The sequence below is a fragment of the Saccostrea echinata genome, unplaced genomic scaffold (genome assembly GCF_033153115.1).
Source record: "Saccostrea echinata isolate AGI-Se365-2 ecotype Australia unplaced genomic scaffold, CSIRO_AGI_Sech_v1 ptg000033l, whole genome shotgun sequence".
Lineage (NCBI taxonomy): Eukaryota > Metazoa > Mollusca > Bivalvia > Ostreida > Ostreidae > Saccostrea > Saccostrea echinata.
Window position 1 is genome coordinate 27,651,214 of NW_026889782.1, and position 27,107 is coordinate 27,678,320.

Sequence of the window (27,107 nt, forward strand, 5' to 3'; positions counted from 1 at the left end):
GAAACTTTTATTTTGAATATGAAGCATTTTGAAAGGAATTCAATTGATATTTTCTTTACTGTTACTTGTGTTTTATTGTCATTCTAATCATTTAAGTTAGTGCAAAATAGATAGGCAAAAAGTTTCCTAACATTCATTTTTTTCAGTTATATTTTGTTACAAAATCTATTTGTATATTAAATATCTGTATTCAAAGAAATTCAACCAAATATTTTTTACCCAATTAGTTTAAAATATGGACTATCAGACCCCTTTAAGAAGAAGATGGAATCAGATAATTGACTTAAGAATGTGCTCTATTTAAAATTTATCAATTGATGTATTACAAACTTGTGCGATATGCTGTATTAAGGACCCTGTCTACACCCATGTAAAATGTTTTTGAACATTGAGAAAAAAATATTCTATAAAGATGTTCAAATTAGTTTAGCTTCTTTTGTTAATTTTCACTAAATGGTACATGGCATTTACCCCCAGGAAAAATAATCAAATATATATAAAAATAGGATGTCTCTATTTTAAAAAAAAATATAATGAAAACATGTCACGGCTTATTTCCTTTCTTTTAAAGATTTATGATTATATAGACAGTAAAGTAGTATTAATTTTATCTTTTGTACCTTTTAATAAATGAGTAAAAATAATTTTTATAGGTGATTTGTACTACCTTAATTGATCAGAATCATACCAATTTCACTCTCATGTATGCTTAAACTGCAGAGATACTGCATCTGTAATAGAATTTTTTTCTATTTCAAATTCTTGTTGTTTAAAAGGAAACCTGCTTCATTCTCCGGCTCAGGAGATGTTTTACAGTGATTAACTGACATTTTCCAATCCATTGGCCCTGTATCATGTACTTGGGTAAAAGCTGCACATGCACAATTCTGACCTTAAACAAAGTTTTAAAATATAACATGTCTTATGTGAAGCATCATACAAATTTGATTTGCATAACAGTTTGTTGATTTTTAGGTCACCTGAGTCACTCAGGTGACCTATTGCTATCCGTTCTCGTCCGTCGGCGTGCGTCGTGCGTCGTGTGGTGTGCGTCGTGTGTTAACATTTGAACATTTTTAGCTTCTTCTCTGAAACCGCTTAACCAATTTCAACCAAATTTGGCATATAGCACCTATGGGTGAAGGGGAACAAAAATTGTGAATTCCATGGTCCCTGCCCCCCTGGGGCCTGAGGGGTGGGGCTAAAACCACCAAAAATAATGCAATCTTTAAAAATCTTCTTCTTTACTCCTGGACATCAAGCAGTCAAACTGTTGGCATCATTGTAATAAGCATTGAGTCCTCTACCAAAATTGTGAAATTCATGGCCCCAGGGTCAGGGGTTCTGGTGCTAGGGTGGGGCTATATAGATCATATAGGGAAAGTGCATTATTTCTTTGAAAATCTTCTTCTCTGCTCCTGGGTATTAAATAAAGTAACTAAATACATAGTTATGAAGAACAAGAGTGCCTCTTTCAAAATTGTGAAATTCATGGCCCCAGGATCAGGGGTTCTGGTGTTAGGGCGGGGCTCTATTGATTATATAGAGGAAATGCATTAATTCTTTGAAAATCTTCTTCTCTGCTCCTGGGTATTAAATAAATTTACTAAGTATATAGTTATGATGAGCAAGAGTGCCTCTTTCAAAATTGTGAATTTCATGGCCCCTGGGTCAGGGGTTCTGGTGTTAGGGCAGGGCTCTATTGAGTATATAGTGAAAATGTATTAATTCTTTGAAAATCTTCTTCTCTGCTCCTGGGTATTTAATAAAGTAACTTAGTACATATTTATGATGAGCAAGAGTGCCTCTTCCAAAATTGTGAATTTCATGGCCCCAGGGTCAGGGGTTCTGGTGTTAGGGCAGGGCTTTATTGATTATATACATTAGTTAAAATGCATTAATTCTTTGAAAATCTTCTTATCTGCTCCTGGGTATTAAATGAACTAATTTAGTACATAGTTATGATGAGCAAGAGTGCCTCTTCCAAAATTGTGAATTTCATGGCCCCAGGGTCAGGGGTTCTGGTGTTAGGGCGGGTCTCTATTGATTATATTGTTAAAATGCATTAATTCTTTGAAAATCTTCTTATCTGCTCCTGGTTATTAAATGAACTAATTTAGTACTTAGTTATGATGAGCAAGAGTGCCTCTTCCAAAATTGTGAATTTCATGGCCCCAGGGTCAGGGGTTCTGGTGTTAGGGCGGGGCTCTATTGATTATATAGTGAAGATGCATTAATTCTTTGAAAATCTTCTTATCTGCTCCTGGATATTAAATGAACTAAGTTAGTACATATTTATGATGAGCAAGAGTGCCTCTTCTGAAATTATGAATTTCATGGCCCCAGGGTCAGGGATTCTGGTGTTAGGGTGGGGCTCTATTGATTATATAGTGAAAAGGCATTAATTCTTTGAAAATCTTCTTCTCTGCTCCTGGGTATTAGATAAACTAACTTAGTATATAGTTATGATGAGCTAGAGTGCCTCTTTCAAAATTTTGAATTTCATGGCCCCAGGATCAGGGGTTCTGGTGTTAGGGCAGGGCTCTATTGATTATATAGTAGAATTGCAATAATTTTCTCTGCTCCTGAGTATTAAGTACATAGTTATGAAGAATAAGAGTGCCTCTTTCAAAATTGTGAATTTCATGGCCCCAGGGTCAGAGGTTCTGGTGTTAGGGTGGGGCTCTATTGATTATATAGTTAAAATGCATTAATTCTTTGAAAATCTTCTCTGCTCCTGGGCATTAAATAAAGTAACTTAGTACATAGTTATGATGAGCAAGAGTGCCTCTTCCAAAATTTTGAATTTCATGGCCCTATGGTCAGGGGTTCTGGTGTTAGGGCAGGGCTCTATTGATTATATAGTAGAATTGCATTAATTCTTTGAAAATCTTTTTCTCTGCTCCTGGGTATTAAATAAACTAACTAAGAACATAGTTATGGTGAGCATGACTGCCTTTTCAGAAATTGTTTCATGGCCCTTGGGTCAGGGGTTCTGGTGTTAGGGATGGGCTCCATTGATTATATAGTAAAATTGCATTAATTCTTTGAAAATCTTCTCTGCTCCTGGATATTAAATAAACTAAGTACATAGTTATGATGAGCATGGCTGCCTCAGAAATTATGAATTTAATGGCCTCTGGGTAAGGGGTTCTGGTGTTAGGGCGGGGCTTTATTGATTAGATAGGGAATTGGCATGAATTCTTTCAAAATCTTATGTGCGCCTGGGTATTTTTCAAACAAAGGAAGTGCATGGTTATGATAAGGAAGAATGCCTCATGGCCTTTGGGTCAGGGGTTCTGGTGAGGGGGAAAGAGCTCTATTGATTATATATAGTGAAAATGCATAATTTCTTTCAAAATATTTTTTTCTACTACTGGTTATAAAGTAAAGAAACAAGTGTATATTTATAATGAGAAAGGGTGCTTCTTCCAGAATTGTGAGTTCGTGGCCAATGGGTCAGATGTTCTGGGTAAGGATGGGGCTTTATTTATTTAATTTTATGGTGAAAATGCATTTCTTTGAAAATCATCTATGCTTCTGGGGATGTTCAAGGCAAACAGAGTAAAAGTTTTAATATGCAAGGGTATTTTTACCAGATTTTTGAACACCTGGACCATTTAGTCAAGTGTTCTAGTCCTGGCCAGGGCTCTATTAACTTGTATTCTGCTGAGCAAAGTTATTCCCCTTTGCCATTCACCTTTGATAATTAATCAATGTAAATAATGTATTTGAAAGCTTAATAGAATAAGAGAATTATGCAAGATAATTTATTGTATAATGAAAATGTACTTTCATAGATTTAATGACTTGGAAAGTCAGATAGGCAGATAGATACTAGACCAATTATTTTGTTGATGCTAATCATACTATTTTTCTTGCTTTTGGGCAACAAAGCTTCATTTTTCAGTTTATGGATCCTCTAAATTGTTGTATTGTACTCAGGTGACCGTTAAGGCCCTTGGGCCTCTTGTTTTAAAGGGAAAACAGCTTGGTAATTTAGTGTTGATATTTTTTGTGATTTCATGATGAAGTACACAGGGATCTTGATTATTTTCACAGGAAGTTGATAAGTTAAAGTACTGAAACTGTAATGACATCTGTATATATGGCTATTAGGAATATTTTGACACCTTTATCAAAAGTGTAGAAAAAAATTTAAATGCATATTTTTACAGTTGATAAAACAAGATGCCAGATACGAGATGTGCAGCAATAGTTGTTAATTACAAACAATTTTTTGCAGGTACTTTTTTTGATAAACTTAATAAACAACTTAAAGTTTTTTTTGTGTTCAATTATTTTTGTTGTGTAAATGACAGCTAGAGGGTAAATGTTGAGATTTTCAACATAAGATCTTCATTAGCTCATTTAAGTCATCTTGCTTTTGTTGACTTAGGACCTCAAATGAAACCCCATGCTGCAACAAGTTACATATGCAGGACTGATAGATAGATTTTGAGAAGCTTATTAAATTTGATAGACTAAGGATTCAAGCATAAAGTAATTTTACTGATTGTACACTGAATTATTGATCATCCCAGAAGAAAGTAACATGGCAAAGGTATTTATTGACCTTGTCAATACAGTGAAACTTGTCTCATCCAGATGTTGCGTATTATGAAATCATGATTTTTGTATCAAACAAGATGTGTTTGTGAAACATTGATGCCCCCTTATGGCAACATAGTGAGGATTAAACTTTTCTTAAATGCAACTTTTATAATTTCATTTGGTACCCAAAGTAAGGTCTTCTAACTGGAAATACAATAGTGAAATATGAAAACCCTATCACCTTCTGTTTCTAAGTTATGGCCAGGTTTAGGTTTTTTCACAAGTACAAAAATCTTCAAGATCAAGGTCAAAAGTCAAGGTTATTGGTATCCAATGAAATGTCTTCACACAAAAATCCATATGTGAAGTATGGAAGCCCTAGCCTTAACTATTAAAAAAATATGACCAAGGTTAAAAAGATTTTAAAAGTAGGTTAAACACCAAGATCAAGGTCAGAAGGTTAAAGGTTATTGTTATCTAATAAAAGGTCTTGTCACAAGGACTACATATATAAAGTATGGAAACCCTAGTCCTTACCATTCAAAAGCTATTGCAAAGGTTAATTGGTTTTGCCAAAAAGAATACACAATTATGTAAAGCCGGGAAGCCCTAGCTCTAAACGTTCAAAGTTATTGCCAAGGTTAAAGTTTCTCACAAGTAGGGAAGCCATCAAGGTCAAAAGGTTAAGATAATGGGTATCCAATAAATGGTCTTTCACAAAGAAAACATGTGAAGTATGGAAGCACTAGCCCTTACCGTTCAAAAGTTATGGCCAAGGTTAAAAATATTAAAAAGTAGGTCAAATATTAAGGTCAAAGGGTCAGAGGTCTTGCTATCAAATAAAAGATTTTGTCACAAGAATTAAATAAGTACGTATGACAGCACTATCTTTAAAAGATATGGTCAAAGATTGTTTTTTAAAAGTAGTTCAAACTCCAAGGGGAAAGGATCAAAGTATTTGGAATTCAATGAAGGGTCTCCTTACAAGGATTACATGTGGGAAATATGAAAGGTATAGCCTTTACATTTCAAAAGATATTCCAGGGTTAACATTTTTTAATAAGTACGGAAATCTCCAGGGTCAAAAGGTCAAGATTGGTGGGTATCCAATGAAATGACTTGTCACAAAATATGCACATGTATCATTATACCCTTGACTACATGTATATATTGTTTGTTTTCGTAAGCCTAGTTTTCTTTTTAAAGGTGTCATAATAATGAAAAAAAGGAAGATTTAAGGAATCTCTGTCTTATTGGAATAGTATGCCTGGGCATCAGTGATAGTTGGAAACATGGGATAATTTGCATAACTGGCATAAACCCTTTCCGTTTAAATCATTCTTTGTTTCTAACTAGAGTTAATGTCTTTGGCATACTCTACTAAGTAGACAGTGATTTCTTAATTTTCATTTCACTGTAAATTAAAATTGTAAAATTAGATTTTAAAAATGTAGACTAATAAATTTAAATTACACGAGGTCTTCCATTTCAATTTCTATAGTCCCTGCCCATTGACGTCAGGATCGAGACAACTGCAGAAGATTTAGATGCATAATATGGCCACGTTAAATTTTAATTTCATTAATAAAAATCTGCTGATACCAGATTCTAAATTGTTGATGTAAATTATAAGGATAGAAATTATATGAATATTTTTATGCCCCCGTAAACAAGGTTTCGGGGGTATATAGTTTTTCACATGTCTGTCTAGCTGTCTTTCTAGCTAGCTGTCTCTCTGTCTGTTTGTCCACAAAAACTTTAACCTTGCACATAACGAAGCTATGACTATTATATTTCACCTGTGTATTTCGTGTGACAAGACTTTTTCTTGGGGTACCACCAAATTTGACCTTGACCTAGGAGTTTCACCCACTTTTACACAAAATTTCCAAACTTTTACTTTGGCCAAATTTATCTTTTGAACAGTAAAATCAGGACTTTTATACTTCATATACTAGTATGTATCTTTGTGGCAGGACCTTTTATTGAGTGCCAAATTTTTTTTACCTTGACCTTGGAGACTTTAGTACTTATGAAGAAAACTTTAACATTGACCATACCTTTTGAACGGTAAGAGCTAGGGCTTTCATACTTCACATATGTAATCCTTGTAAAAAGACGCTTTTTAAGATGCCAAGAATATTTACCCTTTGACCTTGAAGTTTGGCTTACTTTAAAAATACAACCTTGACCATAATTTTTGAAGGGTTAGGAGGAGGGCTTTCATCCTTGTGACAAGACCTTTTAATTCATGTCAAGAACCTTGACCCTTTGACCTTGGAGCTCGGCCCATTTTTACAACAAAAAAGAAATTTTTACTTTGGCCATACTTTTTAAATGTTAGATACTATGGATTTCGTATTTTAAATGTCAATTTTTTGCGATATGATAATTTATTTGAAACCAACAATTTTAACCTTGACCTTTGAGATATCTGTACTTACGAAAAACTTTAACCTTGACCATAACTTTTGAACGCTGAAGATAAGGGCTTTCATACTTAACATATGAAAGCTTGTGAGAAGACCTAGTTTTCATTGGTATGGCACGCCAAATTCACAAAAATGAGATAATCATAGTTTCACAATCGATAAACTAGGTTTATCGGTTGTAAACTATAGTTTACGAATTGTAAACTATAATTAACAACGTTAATCTATATTTCACATCTGTAAACCATAGTTAACGCCATAATCTATGTTTCACAACCGTAAACTATACTTAACACCGAAAACAATCATTTGCGATTGCAAAACATAGATTTTCTGATAAATACAGTTTCACGATTTGTAAACTATAGTTTACAAACCGTTAACTATAGTTAACGATCTGATAAATATAGTTTCACGATTTGTGAAACTATGATTAACAACCGTTAACTATAGTTTACGATTGTAAACTATAGTTTAAGATTGTAAACTATAGTTTACAAACGTGAATCTATGTTTATCAACAAAATCTATTGTTAACGCTTATTACAGACAGATAAACTAATACCCCATTCATACGACACGATTTGCATACCTCAGTATATTTTACACATATGTAAATTTACTTACATGTGCAATTTTTGTCGTATGAACTGATTTGCTCATATGCAAATTATGCACAGTTGAGTAAATTTGCACCTGGTCAGGACAAGGTGTAAATTAACTTTTGCATACACGTTGTTGCAAAATATTTGCTCCCGTGTGTAAAATTTGTCGTATGAACAAGCAGCAAATTTACTTATGTAAGTTTTTCGTCATGTGTATTGCATCAATCTCCGTTCTAAGTGTTGTTATGGTTGTATATGCATTGGCATATAAAATATCAGTCGGTTAACATGGCTGCTAGAAAGTAAAGCTCTAAAAATACGCGGATTTTCAAGGGTCAGTCTTGTGCTAAGTAAACAAAAATTGAAAGTGAACCGAGTTACTGTAAGGGTTGTTGGTGTATGGCTTCAAAAGCCAAGTCTTCAAGGGTATACGCTGTGTCGCCGAGAAGTACTACTAGCATAGTAATTTCTCCAAACTGCTTTCTCCACTCTGGAAACAAGGAACCATTATCTCCTCTGAAATAAATTTTCGAATATGCAAAAACGCGGGCATCGTGACCCTTCCTGGCAAACCTGTTTATGTCTCTAAAGATATAGCTGTGGTCGCAAACACCCTGCAGATTCAATAAGTAGAATCCCTTCCTGTTCAAGTAGTCTCCGTGTGAATGCTTATGATAGGAATATGCGTGCCATCAATCGCTCCACCATAGTTTAGCCCTTGATGACTTTCTTCATCCTTTCTCAGTTTTAAACTGAGGCAGGCTACTGACAGATAAGTTTATGTTACAAGGATTTCAACAACCTCGTTTCAAGTCAGCATTTGGTAAATAGATTTCATATGACACATTTTCAATTCGAGTTATTTCCCTTGGTCGCCATCTTGGAGATCAAACTGGTATTTGAGCAGAAATATAAGGGCAAAAATCTTTGAATTACTAAACCTATGAACTTTGTTAACATATATTCGTAAGAAAAACTGTGTTATCTTCGCCTCATTGTCCAGTATGAGAAGTTTGAATTGGTTGAATTATGAAGGAATCTGGCCTTGTTAGCGCCCAATATGGGAAAATTACTTTATGGTCATTATAATGATCTTATTAGCAAATATAACCTATCATTGGATCGTACTTTGGCTGACTTCTTTCATACCAATTGTTAGGACTTTGTTTATACTTAATTTGACTACAGAATGATCAATACATAGGGCTTATGGCAGGTGTGACCGGTCGACAGGGAATGCTTACTCCTCCTAGGCACCTGATCCCACCACTGGAATTTCCAGGGGTCCGTGTTAATTCCCTCTTCACATATTTGTATTGTTCGAAGATTTTTGAGATCGATCACAGTTTATCTTCACCCTTTTCATTCTCCTTCTGGAAAATACACATATTCTTCAAGCAGATGTTCCATAATGGCCTCGTAAACTTGATGTTTGCAATCATACATGGTAGATTTCCCAACACCAAAATGATTTCCAATCGTACGTCCCTTATTCCGTTGAAGACGCTAACCAGTAGATGGTAACAGCCACCTTCTTCTTTACATCCAACGGCTCTTCTACAGTCTTTGGGTCGGGACAAAAGCATTTCCCAACTTCTCACAAAATTTTATGAAATTTATGAAATTTTACGAAAGAATGAGTGCACTTTAGTACGTCATTTGGAACCTTTTCGGCTACCCATTTTAAGCTTTACATTACAATATATCGCTTAATTAATCTATGATTATTGTGCAAGCATATTCTTTTGATATTTATTCCTTGAATTTTTTGTCATACATATTTCTATAATTACAGACAATGTCATTGAAAAGAACATATACAAACCTTAAATTCCGGAAATTTGAACGGGACCACTTACGAATTTAAGGTATCCGCAAATAGGCGGAGTCATTTAAATCGCATGGATGTTGAATGTAAACATTAGCACATATATGATTTTTTTTCGCACTGCGAATTTAAATGGAGAAGAGAGAAATTGTGTAGTTTTATGGTGCACAAATAATAAATGATTCTAGTGTTTAGGGATGGGGAAGATGTCTCGCCCTGCAGACCATTATACAGAGGCGACATGAGCCTGTACATGTACTTACTAATTACACTGTCAATACCAGAATTCTTTCAAAACACCCGTAATGAAAAATACAAAGTAAAATAAGAGACATATAATCTTCAAACCCTATTAAAATTTGCGCAAAACTCTTCCATAGTTTGAAGTGGAAAGTACGATAGATACTGTCACAATAGAAACTTTCAATAACAAACACAATGAAATGCTCAATGAAAGCCTTAGCGTATCGAACAGTGGAATGTCACGTGAGTAAAGTGATTATAATATCAATCGTTGACACTCGGTGAACTGTTAATTTAGTGGCTAATTCGACCGTAGTTTGGAGACTTTTTCAAAAAATTAGATATGAGCCGCAATTTGTCCAACATTGTCCTTTGGATATGTTAAAAGTTTAAATACACATTCTGTGCAAATGAGACCAATGGACAGTTGCGGCTCGATGTAAACAATGTCGTTGAAAACTGGTATGCATATGAATAACAATAGAAATGTGACAAAACTGTTAGACCCCCGTCTCAAAAGCTAGTGTCGCTCGGCATTATTTAATACTTTCATGTAGTATAATATACCAAAACCTGCTCTTAAGACATTGTTTAATACCTATAAAACATAAAGTTTATGAACTTTGGAATTTTATTTTGCGCAAAACACCGGGACCCAGCTCTCATAGCTTAAGTGCACTCATCCTTTTCCTTAAACATTCGAAAATTCTTATACCAATCTTCGTCCTTTAAGTCATAAAGAACGGTTCTGTCGTACAAATTTTTGGATCGGATTTTTGTTCTACTTCCTTTGAGGAACATCCAAAAGTTAATCCTATACCTAAACAGTAAGTTAATCCTATCGCCAAATAGTAGTTTTTTCTGTGAAAATTCACAAGTCTGAAGCGGTCCATCTCCTTATTTTAAATGACAATTTGAGGATTTACTTATTGTACATAAATCTCGTCTGAACGCATAGCAAATTAACTTTTACTTATGTGTGTAAATTTACTCATCTGTAAATTTGCACACATAAGCAAATTTTCGTCGTATGAATGGGGTATTAGATTAGCATTCGTAAACTATAGTTAACAACCGTTAAATACAGTTTTACAGATGAAAACTATACTTAACGAATCGTTAACTATAGTTTACGATTTGTAAACTATAGTTTACAGTCGATAAACCTAGTTTATCAATTGTGAAACTAGGTTTTACTCATTTTTGTACATTTGGCGTGCCATACATTGGATATCAACAACTTTGACCTTAGAGTTTGGACTACTTTTCACAAACTTCTACCTTGGCCATAACTTTTGAACGGTAAGGGCAAGCGCTTTTATACTTCCCATATGTAATCTTTAGGTCCTTTCTTTAGAAACCAACAACATTGACCCTTTGACCTTGACCCCGGAGTTTGTCCTACGTTTAAACAAGAATAGATATGGGTTACCCCATATCCAAAGATATTCGACTTATAGATTTAGTATGTTTAACAGTGTATATATAATGACTTTTATGGGAAAAAACTGCGCTGTCTAGTTATATGTAAATTTCGTGAGTCCGTAGCATTACTGTCACCCAGTCTCATAACAAACAGTGCACATGTTTACCTGTGTCCGCAAGACGGCTTTGGTGTACACACGTGCGAGCAGAATCCGGCCAGGGATTGAAAATTCCATCATTTAATAATACAAACACAGAATGATTATTTTTTTTCTCTAAGAGGAAACTATATGATAATTTTTACGGACAATTAAAATGAACTTAATACAATTGTTGATTAAAGTATAATCAATTCATCGGTGAAAAGATATCAATCGAAGAATAACCTAGATATCCTCTGTTATTAAACATGTTAAAAAAAGCTGAGGAGGGAGGAGGGAGCGAGCGTACGTAGGAATATTAATATTTTTTAATTGCATTTCGGGGGGAAAGGGATCTATGGAGAAAAAAATGTACGTTAATTTTGGTTTCTTTTATGTATGACATGCACAGCATTATTCTTATCATGAACAATAATGTTGTAACTCACTTATCGTGATGGAACTATTTTCGTCGGAACAATTTGTGTGAGTCGATGCTGACTACAGTAATATATCTTGAACTGTTAGTAAACACTGATCGAATATATTAAAAAGGTCATTACCTTTGAATAAGTGGTCTTAAGGTTTTATATTTCAAAATTGTATTTCTTGTGAAAAGGTCTTACTTTAGGTACCAACACATTTTATCTACATTTGAGAGAGCTTAACCTTCGCTATTATACCATACGGGGGCATCAGTGTTTCACAGACATATCTCGTTAACATAATTCATTGTTCGCAAGTGGGAGATCAAGTGATCATCCTCCAAAGATATTTAATTTCATTTTGTTCAATTATTAAATCTTGCAAAGATGCTTTTACAGTGTTATTTATTGGAAAATATACAGTACATGTACATTGTATTTAAAACAAAGGGTAAATTAAAACGTAAAATACCCCGATTCCGGAGTAAAGATAGTTACACACTGTGCTGATCTATCAATTGGAGGATCACCTGGTACAGTTGAACAGCTTCTTGTGCATTACTCGGGACAAATGTGTTGATATCCTCTCCAGTAACTAACTCTACTAAATGCAAAAATTCTTCTGTACATCCTCGTTCTGGATTGTCGTCTGTGTAATTGTACTCAATATCTTCCAAAACAGTGCTATCGCATGGCAAGCGAAAGCAGAAATCTCTGGCCCCGAATCTTAATGGCTGATAAAATAATATATCTGAAACTCCTGAAACCAATTCTCTACCTCTTTGCGCTCGAATGCGATGGATGTTCCATGTTTGTTTAAACAATTGCAAATGTTCTTGTATCAGCGGCATGAAACAAAAGCGTAAGCACTCAAGGTGCACAGGATCTGCATTGTTGACCTTTCCTGAATCAATCATATCTTTGAAAATGTTCCTCCAGTACTGCGTGAAATGTCTTTTCAAAAAACTCCATATCATTTCAATTCTTTGATTAGCTGTTGATCTTCCAACTGAAACGCTTTTCCGTCCGTTCATACTGTCTGTATGGTAAGAACGTAAGACTTCTTGTATACACAGGACAAGTGAATTTTCAGTACCGGCATCACACCGTGTAAGCCTTGGAACACCTTTAATCTCTTTCAGATAATTGATGAAATATTTCGCAACAATTCGGGGATTGTTGTTTGATGGTCCAACTTCAAGCCACAGAACTTTTCGAGAAAATCCATCTATCGCTCCATGTATGGCAAAACCAAAGGGTTTAAGTTTATCATATCCATCCAAATGAATGACAAAGTTGGGTCCCTTACTGATATATTCCCTCCGCCGGAGACAATTTCTACTTCTTAGTCTTACACCTTCGGGATCAAAAGTTTCTAACAACATTCTAGTCGTTTCCTGAGTGACGCGCAATTTACAGAAAGTATTCAAAAGTTTCCACATACTTTTGTATCCTAAATCATTGTATCCAAGTCTGTGCATTTCTAGCATTTTAATCAGAATCTCTCTTAAAGGACTTTCATTTCCTCTACGTCTTAGTCCAACTTAGTCTGCAAAATCCGTTCCACTGATCTTTTGCTTAATATGATATGGTGAGTAAAAAGTAAAAATCCACAAATATCCGTGGCATTAAAAGATAAGTTAAAATAGTGTCGAACCAGGTCAATCGTGGTCATGTCATCAAATGCGCCTGGCAAAACAGCAGATGCTTGCGGTACCACCATACAAACAAATACGCCTATAAGATGAACCTGAAATTAGAGATTTTATAAGAATGTTACAGAAGAATCACACAGTCCAATTGTTCACAACGCTCATATGGAATATAGCTCTTTTCAGTAAAAAAAAATCTGACATATTTCAGTACAAAAAAATCTGACATATAATCTTTCCAAAACAAATATAATTAATAATTATAGTTAACTTAATAAAATACAGCCAGCTTTGGTTTATCTAAAGCTGTATTTTTTAAACGTTCTTTTAAATTATTTTACTAAGTATGTTTTTCATACACATTGTACATGTACATGTATATAGAATACTCCATTTCTCTTAGTTTTCAAGATAAAACTTTTACAGATCATATTGTTCATTTTTCATAAATGAATATGATATTTAGTTTTTAAGACTTTATGGATTGTTGAACTTATTCAACTTAAGAATGGACAAGTTATATATTCCTTTGTTAATTAAGTACTGGCACGAAAAAGATCCCTCCCTGCTCAGTGGCCCTGAGTACTGAGTATAGGACAAAATATGCAGCCGTCCACCGGCACGTAGTGGCGTCTCCATGTGAGTGAAAATTTCTCGAGAGGGACGTTAAACAATATACAATCAATAATGTTCCTGTATGGACTCATCGTGCAAGTGAGTCTTTAAACTGAACGCACCCCAATCTCCACTTGGAGTTTTCTATCCAATTTAAAAAAAAAATCATTCATTTTATTTATATCCCTAAAAAGGGGGGGGGGTAATCGAGTAAATTTGAATCGCCTGTCCCTAAGGATGATTTTGGCAAGTTCGTTACGAAGTTATTAATTGGTTATAAAGAACTTTAAAAATAATTAAGTTATCATAGAGGCGACAAATAGATCTGATGAACAAACTTAAACAGACAAACTATAATCTGAGCATTTTTATTATTATTATTATTTTTTTTTTGGCTCAGGTGAGCTGTATCGTATATACAATAAACTTAAATTATACTTTTGTCAGGAACGTTATAAATATTAGATGAATGACAATGAAATGATCAGGCACACGTCTGAAAAAAAAAACACACATGATAACCTCTTATCAAGGATTAAGATATTGATACTAGCATACAGAAATGTTTAAAATTTACATCTCAGATTAACTTTTCTAGAAATTTGTGTATCGAGAGCTTTTACAGTATTCAAATTATACACATTTACCTTGATCATCTTCTTACGTTCGTCCAGAGCTTAGCAGTGTGTGTAGAACTCTATATTTCGAAATATACCCCTTCACTTTAATATACTTGCTTAAGCGTAACACGACAAATTTCTTGTCGAAAAACATGAAGTTGTAAAGAAATTGACGTAATAGCGCAATAAAGGGAATCATAACACGACAAATTTCTTGTCGAAAAACATGAAGTTGTAAAGAAATTGACGTAATAGCGCAATAAAGGGAATCATATTGACATAATTAATTCTTGTTGTTTGAAATTGTAAAAAACTTTCTACACATTTTTTTTTTTGGTAACAAATGTTATTGAGCAAAAAAATATCATGATTTGATCAATGTCAGCAAAGCGTTAACAGGACGGTTAAATCACCCAAAGTATATCGTTCTTTTCTGATCTTCTTGGGCAAATCGACAAAATTTTGACGTTAATTACATTTTATTAGCAGATAACGCTATATTTATTTCGCAATTTTGAGGTATAACACAACAACACGAGGCGGTTATACGTTTCCGTATTAGTTGCTTCACCACCTGCAAATGCGCGCTTCCGGCGAATAATTGCATCGATTTGGTGCAATCACTACGCCCATTTATCTAGGTCAGAAGTTATAAATCACTCAACTACTAGAAGGCATATATAGAAAATAACTTTGTGCAAGTTTAAATATTTATGTCGAAATTAATAAGATCAAATTAACAAATTGTCTGAGGTTAGAATATAAGTAACTCGTACGAAATTATCTCTACAGTTAAGTGATAGTTGCTATGGAAAAGGTTAAAGAAAAGGAAGTGACCGACCGTGTTGCTATTTTGATTGCAGAACTTCTTTCTCATATAGTTAAATAAGATTCAAGTTTATCTATTCCACAGTCTACTGTGGTCCTTAAGCTCGCACATCCGCTTAAATACTTATGCCAGGGAAGCGTTTTCCACAACAACGATCCCTCTGTCGGCACAAGATACAGGGGCTCTCGCAAATCAAGAAAATCGTAGATAATGATATGGTCTAGTGGTGTAGCTGCATTTCTTAAATCTGGACAGGATACTTTGACCCATTTGCTCTTGTTCATCTGATTTAGTTAACATGCCCGAAAGATGATTTTGTACGTTATCTACCTGTTCGCATGAGTCCGTTCGCGCAGGGTCCGTTCGACATAATTATTATTTGCCCTATATCTTGTTCGCCATATGTCTCGTTCGCCCTAGTATATATACAGTATATGGCAAATATTAACATTTATTATTAATTTAATTCAATATTTTACGACTTGGTGTTTATTTTTAGCTCTACTGGTCAGAGACCAGAAACTTATGCTATGGTAAGGTGTCCGTCGTTCGTCTGTCTGTGAACAATTTTTCACAACGCTACTTCTCCTACAGTTTTGGTCTGATTTCAATATAACTTGGCACACAAGTAGACTACACTATGATACATAATTTAGTGCATCGGTTTTTGATTTCAATGAGCGTTGTTGTCATGGTTACTAAAAATAGACATTTCTGTGAAATTCCTTTAAAACGCTACTCGTCCTACAGTTTTGGTCTGATTTCAATATAACTAGGCACACAGGTAGACTACACTAAAATACATTTAGCGCATCGGTTTTGATTTCGATGAGCCGGTGTTGTCATGGTTACTAAAAATAGAAATTTCTGTGAAATTCCTTTAAAACGCTACTCCTCCTACAGTTTTTGTCTGATTTTAATATAACTTGGCACACAAGTAGAATACACTAAGATACATAATTTAGTGCATCGGCTTTTGATTTCAATGAGCGGTGTTGCTATGGTTCTGTGAAATTCCTTTAAAATCCTACCAATCCTACAGTTTTTGTTTGATTTCAGTGAACTTGACACACAAGTAAGCTACATGAAGATTTTAATTAATTACTATTAAGTTAATTAATCACTATCATTATTAATTAATAATTTGTTTAAATTGAAGACTGAGACGCTAATAGGCCTATTATAGAGCTGAGCAGCGGATGAGCAAGGTTTTACCTATGAAGATCGATAATTTCACAAGTAAAATCCATTCAACTTTCTGCAATGTAAATAGGGTGATCGGACCCTGTGCGAACAAATTTTAGCGGGATCGGACTCTGGGCAAACGAGAATAAGGGAGAACGGCGTCAACGGCGAACAAATTTAAGGGAGAACGAACATACAACCGGCCGAAACACCACTTCTGAAAAGAAAATCTACCAATTGTTTTTTCTTTATTCCTTAAACATGAAAACTAATATCTTTGCACATCCTCTGTTGTGCTATTTTGTTTACTTGTAGAAGGACCTTTACCCAGCGCAATTGAGCTTAAAAACATGTCTGAGTTAGATATTATAGATTGTTGGCTACATGTTAACCTACCGAGACTGTCACTATCATCCAATTGAAATAACTTACCTTTACCTTTCTTTTGCTTGTCTTTTGACAAGTATTGTAAGAAGTCAACATACTGCATGTACCTTGACCATATTTCAGACTTCATTTGATCTGATATCATAACACGCCTTGAAACTCTGAGATAGTACAAGGTTACTATGTTCCAAAAAGAAGCGAATTGAAAGTCTAGAAGAAAAAACGGCGCATTTTCTTCATCTATAATACTGTAATAATTAAAACTTTGGTTTAAATGTGGCAATTATTTGCACACACGTAAAATGTTGATGTAGATGATGATGTACAGAATGTAAGTTATTTCCAACTATTCTACACAATAGATTTTAAATTCCCGGCTAATTAATTCTTAAGTGATCTAACGCGTTGAACGTATACCCTCCAACCATCAAAATTATTTTATCCTCAATGAAACTTTAATCCTCACGGAGAATGCCTGATATCGTGCCATCACCAGCACTTCTAAACTATTTTATGTGTCGCTTGTTGGCCGAGATTCTCGTTGTACTGTCATCCGCTTTACCTTTAAAGAATTGATGAAAGCGGCGAACAAAGAATTACCCAAATTGAGTACTTTCTTTGTTGTTTACGATCCTCTCGATAATTTTTACTCGTATTGAGACGCCGGTGGAAGGCTGCAAATTTAGACCTATACTTGGCACTCAGGGTCAGTGAGCAGTGACAGATCCTTTTTCGTACCAACACATACTGTGACACGAAAGAACCTGTGTCAACGCTCCGAAGTGGATTAGAACCCGCAACGTAAAGAGCAGCTCCTTACTTCGCGACTTCAGAACACTCTCTTACCACTGCGCCACGCGGACGACTATGAGTACTTTGCTAGAGTCCATGGATGAAAACAGGCAAAATATATAGATCTTACCGCTTAAAACCTCTTTTGAATTGCCAATGTGTTTAGTCGCCGGCATCCTGGAAGAAAGTGAGGAACCACGCTACCTTAACAGACGCACCCACAATTTCCCTCCTAGACGATTTTATTTCTTTTAACATTATAAATCTGAAGAGTGAGCATCGCTTAAGATATCAGCCGACTTATTTAGCCTATATCAATCCAGTAAACGGCGTCAGGGATTTTGAAGCCTCTTCTGTTCTCCGCCCATGTTTTGTTTAAACGTACTGATCTGCTCCTCCCTTTCTTGATAGCCTAGGATTAACGATGGATAAATCAATATTATGTCATTTTCAGCTTTAGCTGTATATGCTAAATCGAATTTTATTCATTATAAATATCACCAGAATTAGAAATAATCTTGACGTTTAAAAAATATATTCTTCTATATTATATATTTCAATTACATGGAAGAATTTTTCTGATCATTTTGCTTTTCTTTGCTATATTTTACTCTACAGTCTCCGCCTTCTGTCACCATATCACAGAACACGTTGTTTTGACTCTCGTCACCAAAGGGACTTTTAGGATAAACACCGGACTGTGTGTGTCCCTTTTTATAGATGTCCTTGCAATCTGTGTTTAGTTTTAAAACTGAATATAAAAGGAATATATAAGAGAGGAGAAAGCAGTTGGATGTCGTTCTCCATTTGCCTCGAAGTGATAATGGTCTGAAGCCTTTTTTACCACTTTCGTACCTATGAGAGAAAAAAACATATGATATTTACTAAAGTAAACATTTAAAAATGTTTTGAAGAAATTTCTGTAAATATATCTTATAGATATATCTCTTTAAAAAAATAATTTAATCATTGTAAGAACAAGGTACGGTTTCAATACAAATCTTGCCCTGTGTTTTTCTTAAAAATGAAAGTGATGTAAAGAAATTAAAACTCATGCTTTCTGAATCATTGAAATTCCATGCAGAAAGATGATACAAATCATTTTTCTCACATGACCTTCTAAATGCTAATTGTGACGTCATAAACTTGTGCATTTTCCCGTATTTTCTTAAAATGTTGCAGAAGACACCAATTTCCAGTGGAATTTTCTTTCAGATAATATTGTCCACAGGCTTCGCCCACAAAGATTTTGAGATATGTGATTTTTCAAAGAATTTTACACAACATATCCGAAAATTAATGTGGGCGACGGATGTGGACACAAATTTCTTAAGGAAAATAGCCATTGAAAGGAGTCAATTGAGGCTTTTTCTGTTTAAAATAGAGAAATGTATCAAATTAACGACGTCATATTTCCAGAATGGTACTCCTTCATGCCATATTCTGTCCCAATTTATCACAGTCACATACTCAACTTATATTTAAGCCAGTTTCAAAACTTTTTGAAAACATTAAATTTTTAGGGCACAATAAAGCTAAAACCGTACTTTCTTCTTTAGTTAATTGTGAAGGCTTTACCGGGTCTTAGCCATCTCTTTTGTGATGCAGCTTGTTCTAATTGATAAGACTCACCTCCTTTGTAATGGGTGTCATATCCATCATGGATTTTCTGTTCGTGATTAAACACACTCTTTAGCTCTTCTGCGCCAAAGGCTTAAAGTACTAATGCTATGGCCATTTGTGCGATGTGCGTAAACATTTTAGAATATGGGCCATAACTCAAGAACCCCTTGACCTACTTTTGAAAATTTACGGCTTAAATTGAATATTTCAGGTAATAATTGGCTTAGAATCATCAAACTTTGTCAGTTGATGCATCTTGGATCCTCGGAGTTAGTTGACTGAAAAGTAGGGCCCCGTGACCTACTTTGAAATGTTATGGCTTCATTCCAATATTTCAGGCTTTTATTGGCTTAGAATCAAACTTAGTCAGTTGATGCATCTTGGGTCCTCGGAGTAAGTTGACTGAACAGTAGGTCATCGTGACCTACTTTTGAAATGTTGTGGCTTTATTTAAATACAACAGGTACTAATTGGCTTAGAATCGAACTTTGTCAGTTGATGCATCTTGGTTCTCTGACCTACTTTTGGAATTTTATGGCTATATTTAAATATTTTCGGATACTATTTTGCTTAGAGTCATCAAACTTTGTTGATTGATGCATCTTGGGTGCTTAGACTATGTCAACTCAAAAGTAGGTCACTGTGACCTGATCAATTATTTTGCTGGTACTAATTGGCTTAGAATCATCAAATTTTGTTCTTTGATGCATCTTTGGTCATCGTCAACTTTAAAGTAGGTCACTGTGACCTACTTTTGAAATTTTATGGTTAAATTAAATATTTTGGGTACTAATTGGCTTTAGAATCATCAAACTTTGTCAGTTGTTGCATCTTGGGTCCTTGGAATATGTCAACTGAAAAGTAGTGCTAGGTCAATATGATCTATTTTTGAAAATGTTTGGCTTTACATAAATATTTCAGGTACTTTTTGGCTTAAAATAATCAAACTTAGTTGATGCATGTTTGGTCCCCGGAGAATGACAAGTGATAAGTAGGTCACCATGACCAACTCTCGGGTACTAATTGGCTTAGAATCATCTTGGGTTCTCAGAGTGTTGTATCTGAAATGTAGGTCATCATGGCCTACGTTTTGAATTTCAAGGCTTTATTTAAATAAACAGGATCATTAGAGGCTTTAAATAGAAGTGATACTGGTTGTACAATTATCAGAAGATGATTCAAGGTTCTTTGGCCTCTTGTCACCACTTCATCAGGTAAGTTACTGTGCTTTTTCTTTTTTTCTGGAAGAATTATTAATTATATATTTATATATTTATACAGCAATATTCGTTTAAAAATAGATTATTCTAAAGAGATTATATTTAATTTTTTAGGAAGTTGTACTCATTGAGCAACAACATCCTCCACGAAGAAAGACGCTTTAGAGGGTATCTGTTGAAGAAGTCGATCTTTACGTCACTTTCTGACTTTGATTCCCGCACCTGTAGCTCAATAACCTGTTGAAAAGGAAATATATTAAAAAAAAATTCTATAGCATACGCTTAAATGTGTTTTCAAACCAAATGAACATCAATGTAACGTGCTATTGTTCAAAATATACAGTAAGTTAAGTGTAAAAAAAAATATTTAATAAATCTTCATTTTTTTACTGTTGACAGACGAGAAATCTCGGTATCAATGATGTCAAGTCCTCGTATATTACTCATGCCTGCTAATCGATCAGTTGCATAACCAGCTGTTATGTATAATAATCAAAAGAGATCGATTTCCGGTTATGCATTTGATACGAATAATTTCAATACACAGATGGTAAGTTGACCCGATGTAGGCAATAATTGAAATTTTAATAAAAATATAAGAATGTAATTCCATGAGCAATTTATTTTTCTTTTATTTTACACCCTTATAAAATGCAAAGATTGTCGATTAACGACGATATTTGTTTCGAAGGAAGGGCTGGTAGAGCGAAAACGCTGATTGAAAACAGTATTTGCCGACTGGAATTCATGTTAATCTCATCTAACCTTAAATATTCAATGTTCAGCATTAGTTTGCATCAATTACATCTTATCCACTTAAATTTGGACTTTGATTTGTGTATTACTTGGCAAATATTCGAGGTAAATAATGCTCCTATGCATGCGATACTTCAGATGTGAAAGAGATTTCGGGTTATGCATGAGATAAAGGACAAAAAGTTTCAAAAGTTTTATACAATCTCCATAATTCACTTCTTAGACTATTTTACTCTTGTTAATGATTATCAAATTTTAAATACTGGCTGTAATATGAAGACGTTGCATTATATTTGCAAGCACATTTTGATTTTTTTTATGCCAGAGAAGGAAAACAGAATACTGCATTGCTTTATATTCAATACAATGTATTTTTAAAAACTAGTATGTTTAATCATTTATGAAATTATCAAACGTTATTTAAAGTATATTGATTTTGTATTTTTTTTTAAATACTTACGCTAGTAAAGATTATTTCTTTTATTAGGTATTAATATATATTAAAGTATATCCGTTTTTTCGCGTGTCACAAACTTTTTATATGCTTTAGACAATTTCTGCGACTTTGAAATTTTTTTTAGTACATTTAATGGTTATATACATATGTATATTTTTGCATGTTTTATTTTTTTGTGATCTCAAACCGATCGCAAAAATATTAAGAAATACTGGACACACGGTAAATTAAATGTTGTTGATACATCCCCCCAAATGGAAAAAAAAAACCCTCTTACTATCTGTTTATAGAGGGCGGGGGGGTCAGGAACCCCCCCCCCCCCTGGAATTTGCAGAGTTATAAAAAGTAGATACTGATGCAAATGAAAAATGATTTCCCCCCCCCCCCCCCCCAGAAAACGTGGACCCCACCATCACCACTACGAAATAGGTGTTTTTCACGTTTGGAAAATGGATTTTTTTTTTTGCGTGTCAAGAATTTTTTGGGTTAGATTTTTTTTTTGACTGGGATGGACCCCCCCCCCCCCCTGGAAAAAATTCCTGGATCCGCGCCTGCTAATGATGTATGAATTGAGACTTGTGAATTATAAAACCAAAAGGTATTGGTAAAATATTCTTTTATACAATTTCACTGTGACTGATTGCAACAATTCATTCTTTTACGCTTCTTCATAATTTGAACTTCTTATTATATACTATAGCAACATGCATCTATAACCGATTTTATGGTGTACAAACCATTTTCTTTCTCTTGCTTCTTTCGTGTAATGGACGATCTTCATATTCTAATGGATTGACATCACCACCACGCTGTACCTTTTTACCATCAAACATGAGAATGTAAGATGAGGCGTTGTCATCTTGTGCCTTCTCAGTATACCCGGCTTCAGAACATAAGGAAATGTTTCACCCGTGGGATATATTCCATAAAGAATATTTTCGCCAGGAAAAGCAAAATTGATTTTAAACTGTTGTGGATGTAACAATTTTTTGTCCGAATAAAACGTCTGTTCCATTTTTTTTTAGACAAAACATAAATCTAGTGAATTTTCCACCAAATAAATTTTAACCTACCCAGAACGCAGGGGGAGGGGGGACACTTTTAAATGCTTGTCAGATTTTTTCGGGGAAGTTGACCACCCCCCCCCCACTTTTGAAACCGTTGCTACGGGCCTGTTAACGATGCCTTGGGTTTTAAAACTAAACAATACACACACAATAATGTGATGTAAATAATTCACACATAGAGAATGTTAGTGCAATTATTTTTAAAATAGTTTGTACTGATTGTAACTGACCCCCCCCCCCCCCCCCCCAACAGATTTACTTCAATGTCTTCAACAATTAACAAATCAGATATTTCAACTTTTTTGCAGGAAAATCCTATACTTTTATTTTTAAAATTTTGGAAGAATATTTTATAATTACATTATGTTTAATTTTAATCATAAAGTTTGAAACTGTTTGTCCTTTATCTCATGCATAACCCGAAATGCTTTCACAACTGAAGTATCGCATGCATAGGCAACGTTATTTACCTCGAATATTTGCCAAATAATACACATATCAAAGTCCAAATTTGGGTGGATAAAATGTAATTGATGCAAACTTATGGTGAACATTGAATATTTAAGGTTAGTTGAGATTAACATGAATTCCTGTCGGCAAATACTGTTTTCAATCAGCGTTTTCTCTCTACCAGCCCTTCCTTCGAAACAAATATCGACGTTACTCGACAATCTTTGCATTTTATAAGGGTGTAAAATAAAAGAAAAATAAATTGCTCATGGAATCACATTCTTACATTTTAATTAAAATTTCAATTATTGCCTGCATCGGGTCAACTTACCATCTGTGTATTGAAATTATTCGTATCAAATGCATAACCGGAAATCGATCTCTTTTGAATATTATACATAACAGCTGGTTATGCAACTGATCGATTAGCAGGCGTGTTACTGTAACAGAGACCAAATGCCTTAATTATATTGTGTAACATATTGTTTTAAGCATACGGTAAGTTAAGTGAAAAAAAAATGAAAAAAATCTTCATTTTCTTACCTCCGTTGACAGAAGAGAAATCTGTATCAATGTTCTCCAGTCCTCGTATAATAAATAAAAAAAAAATTAATTAAAAAAAAATTTTCATTTAATTCCGTTTACAGAAGAGAAATCTCTGGATCAATGATCTCCAGTCCTCTTATATTAAATGAAAAAAATATATATTGTATTGTTTAATGCATCGGTAAATTAAATGAAAAAAATATATATTAAAAAAATCTTTATTTTCTTACCTCCCTTGACAGAAGAGAAATCTCTGTATCAATGATCTCCAGTCCTCGTATATTAAATAAAACAAAATTAATTTAAAAAAATCTTTCATTTTCTTACCTCCATTGACAGAAGAGAAATCTCTGGATCAACGATCTCCAGTTCTCATTACTGAAACAGACCAAATGCCTTAATTGTGTTGTGTAACATTGTATTGTTCAAAGCATACGGTAAGTTTAATAAGTAAAAAAAAAAATTATAAATCTTCATTTTCTTATCTCCGTTGACAGAAGAGAAATCTCTGTATCAATGATCTCCAATCTTCGTAAATTAGAATAAAAAAATATATTTAAAAAATCTTCATTTTCTTTCCTCCGTTGACAGAAGAGAAATCTCTGTATCAATGATCTCCAGTCCTCGTATATTACTGTATCAGAGACCAAATGCCTTAATTGTGTTGTGTAACATTGTATTGTTCAAAGCATACTGTAAGTTAAATGAAAAAAAAAATAAATAAAAAAAATCTTCATTTTCTTACAGAAAAAAAAATAGGAAAACAAAGACTTTGAATCATTTATAGCTTTAAAAAGATGAAACATAAACGTATATACAACTTTTTATGGCTATTCGTTTCAAGGTACTTCAAATACGAATTTTTCAATTTGTAAATAGACACCTCTACATTAAAAATCACATAAAATGTCAAATAACAAAAATATGTTCTGGTAAGAGTAGAAAAGTACATTTTAAATTGACGCTTCTGAGAGCATACAATGGTGACGTGACAGCAACATTACTTAAATTATTTTTTTTATTCTAAAGGCAACGTTGGTGAAAATTTCAAATATTTGCACAACTACGAATAGTGATTATGTGGTAGGTTTCAATAAGATTGTGAAAGCCCTCTACGAGAACATTCGCGTTTAAGGATAAATTGCTGGATTTTAACGTGATCCAAACCGATTTAATAGCATAATCGAAGGCAGAAATATGTTTAGAGACGATGTGAACCGACATTTTAAGATAAAATATTAGCATGCTTTTCAACCCAGAAAGACCAGTGATTGATTGATTGATTATATATTGTTTTACGTCCCATTCGAGAATTTTTCACTCATATAGAGACGTCACCATATACCGGTGAAGGGCTTCAAATTTTGACCTTAACTCGGCACTCAGGGCCATTGAGCAGTGAGGGATCTTTATCGTGCCAACGCCTGCCGTGACACGGGGCCTCGGTTTTTAAGGTCTCATCCGAAGGACCCGCAACTTTCACTTCAAAGTGCCGAGCGCATGGCGAAGGAACAGTTGCTACCTATTTTTTATCGACTTAGGTCTGTCGCGGCCGAGATTCGAACTCACGACCTCCCGATCACGGAGCGAGCGCTGTACCGACTGAGCTACCGTGAACGGTAGAAAGACCAGTGAAGGTACAACGTAAACAAACCGGAGTGGCATACCTTTCTCTCTAATAATGTATAGTGGGGTAGTTTTTGTGTGGATTGAGTATATGAGCTTCCACGATTTTTTTTTCTGGAGGTATACATGATAAATGTGTGAAATAGATATAATTTGTGAAAAGGGTCTTACAAGCCCCGGTTTTGAATAGGAAGAGGGGTCCTGTTCACAATTACTTGTGGTAAAAGTATGGCGCAATTGAGCTTAATAGACATGTCTGAATTAGATCTTTTAGATTGTTGGCTACATGTTAACCTACCGGGACTGTCACTATCCTCCAATTGAAATGAGATCCTACCTTTCTTTTGCTTGTCTTTTGACAAAAATTGTAAGAAGTCAGCAGACTACTTCGACCCTATTTTAGACTTCATTTGATCTGAAATCCTAACACGCCTTGAAATTCGGCGAAAGGAAAAGATTATGTTCGAAAAAAGTATAGAAGAAAAACAGTGCATTCAGTTCATCTACAATACCGTTGTAATTAAAACTTTGTTTTAAACGTGGCAATTATTCGCACACGTAAAATGTTGATGTAGATGATGATGTAGCCTAGGGATAACGATGGATAAATCAATATTATGTCATTTTCAGCTTTATAGATATATGATAAATCTAATTTTTTTTTTCCATTATAAATATCAACGGAAATGGAAATAGTTTTGAAGTTGAAGAAAAAATATATTCTTTTATATTAGTATATTTCAGATTAATAGAAGAATTCTGCTCATTTTGCTATTCTTAGCTATATTTTACTGTCCATCCTCCGCCTTCTGTCTCCATATCACAGAACACGTTGTTCTGACTCTCGTCACCAAACAGACTTATTGGATATACACCGGACTGTGTGTGTCCCTTTTTATAGATGTCCTCATCCTCACAATGTCAGGGTTTTGTGATATCTGAACTCCATACAAACCCTTGACATAAATCGTTATTTAAAAGTTGGGTTTGTGGTTATACACATGACGTAATGCGTAATTATAAACTAAGCAATGAGAATGTATTTTTCAAATCTGTCATTTTCAAGTGGCCCAATCCAGAGCATATCTTCTGTTACTGTTAGAATGACAACCTTCCAAAAATTAATCCCTGATGTTTCATTTAACGTATTACTATTCACAAATCCTACGATATCGACACTTTCCAATTTAAAGACGAGTCAGATCTGTTTACAAAATTTACCTATAATAAAAGCTGTTTTCTGATTGGTTCCAGTCCTCGACCACGAACAAATGAAATGGTAGCTTTCTAACCCAACTTTTAAATAGCGACTTATGTCAAGGGTTTGTGTGGAGTTCCGAAATCACAAAACCTTGACATTGTGAGGATGAGATGTCCTTAAAATCTGTGTTTAGTTACAATCTGTGTTTAGTTTAAACCTGGATATAAAAGAAATATATTAGAACAGGAGAAAGCATTTGATGTCCTTCACCATTTGCCTCGAAGTATTTGTGTGATGTCACAGTAGACATTTTCCGTATAAATTTGGCCCCGCCCCCTTTATGCAGCCTTAACAGAGCTGCGCAAGATGAACTCTACCAGAATTGTGAAATTAATGGCCCCAGGGACAAGGGTTCTGGTGCTAGGATGG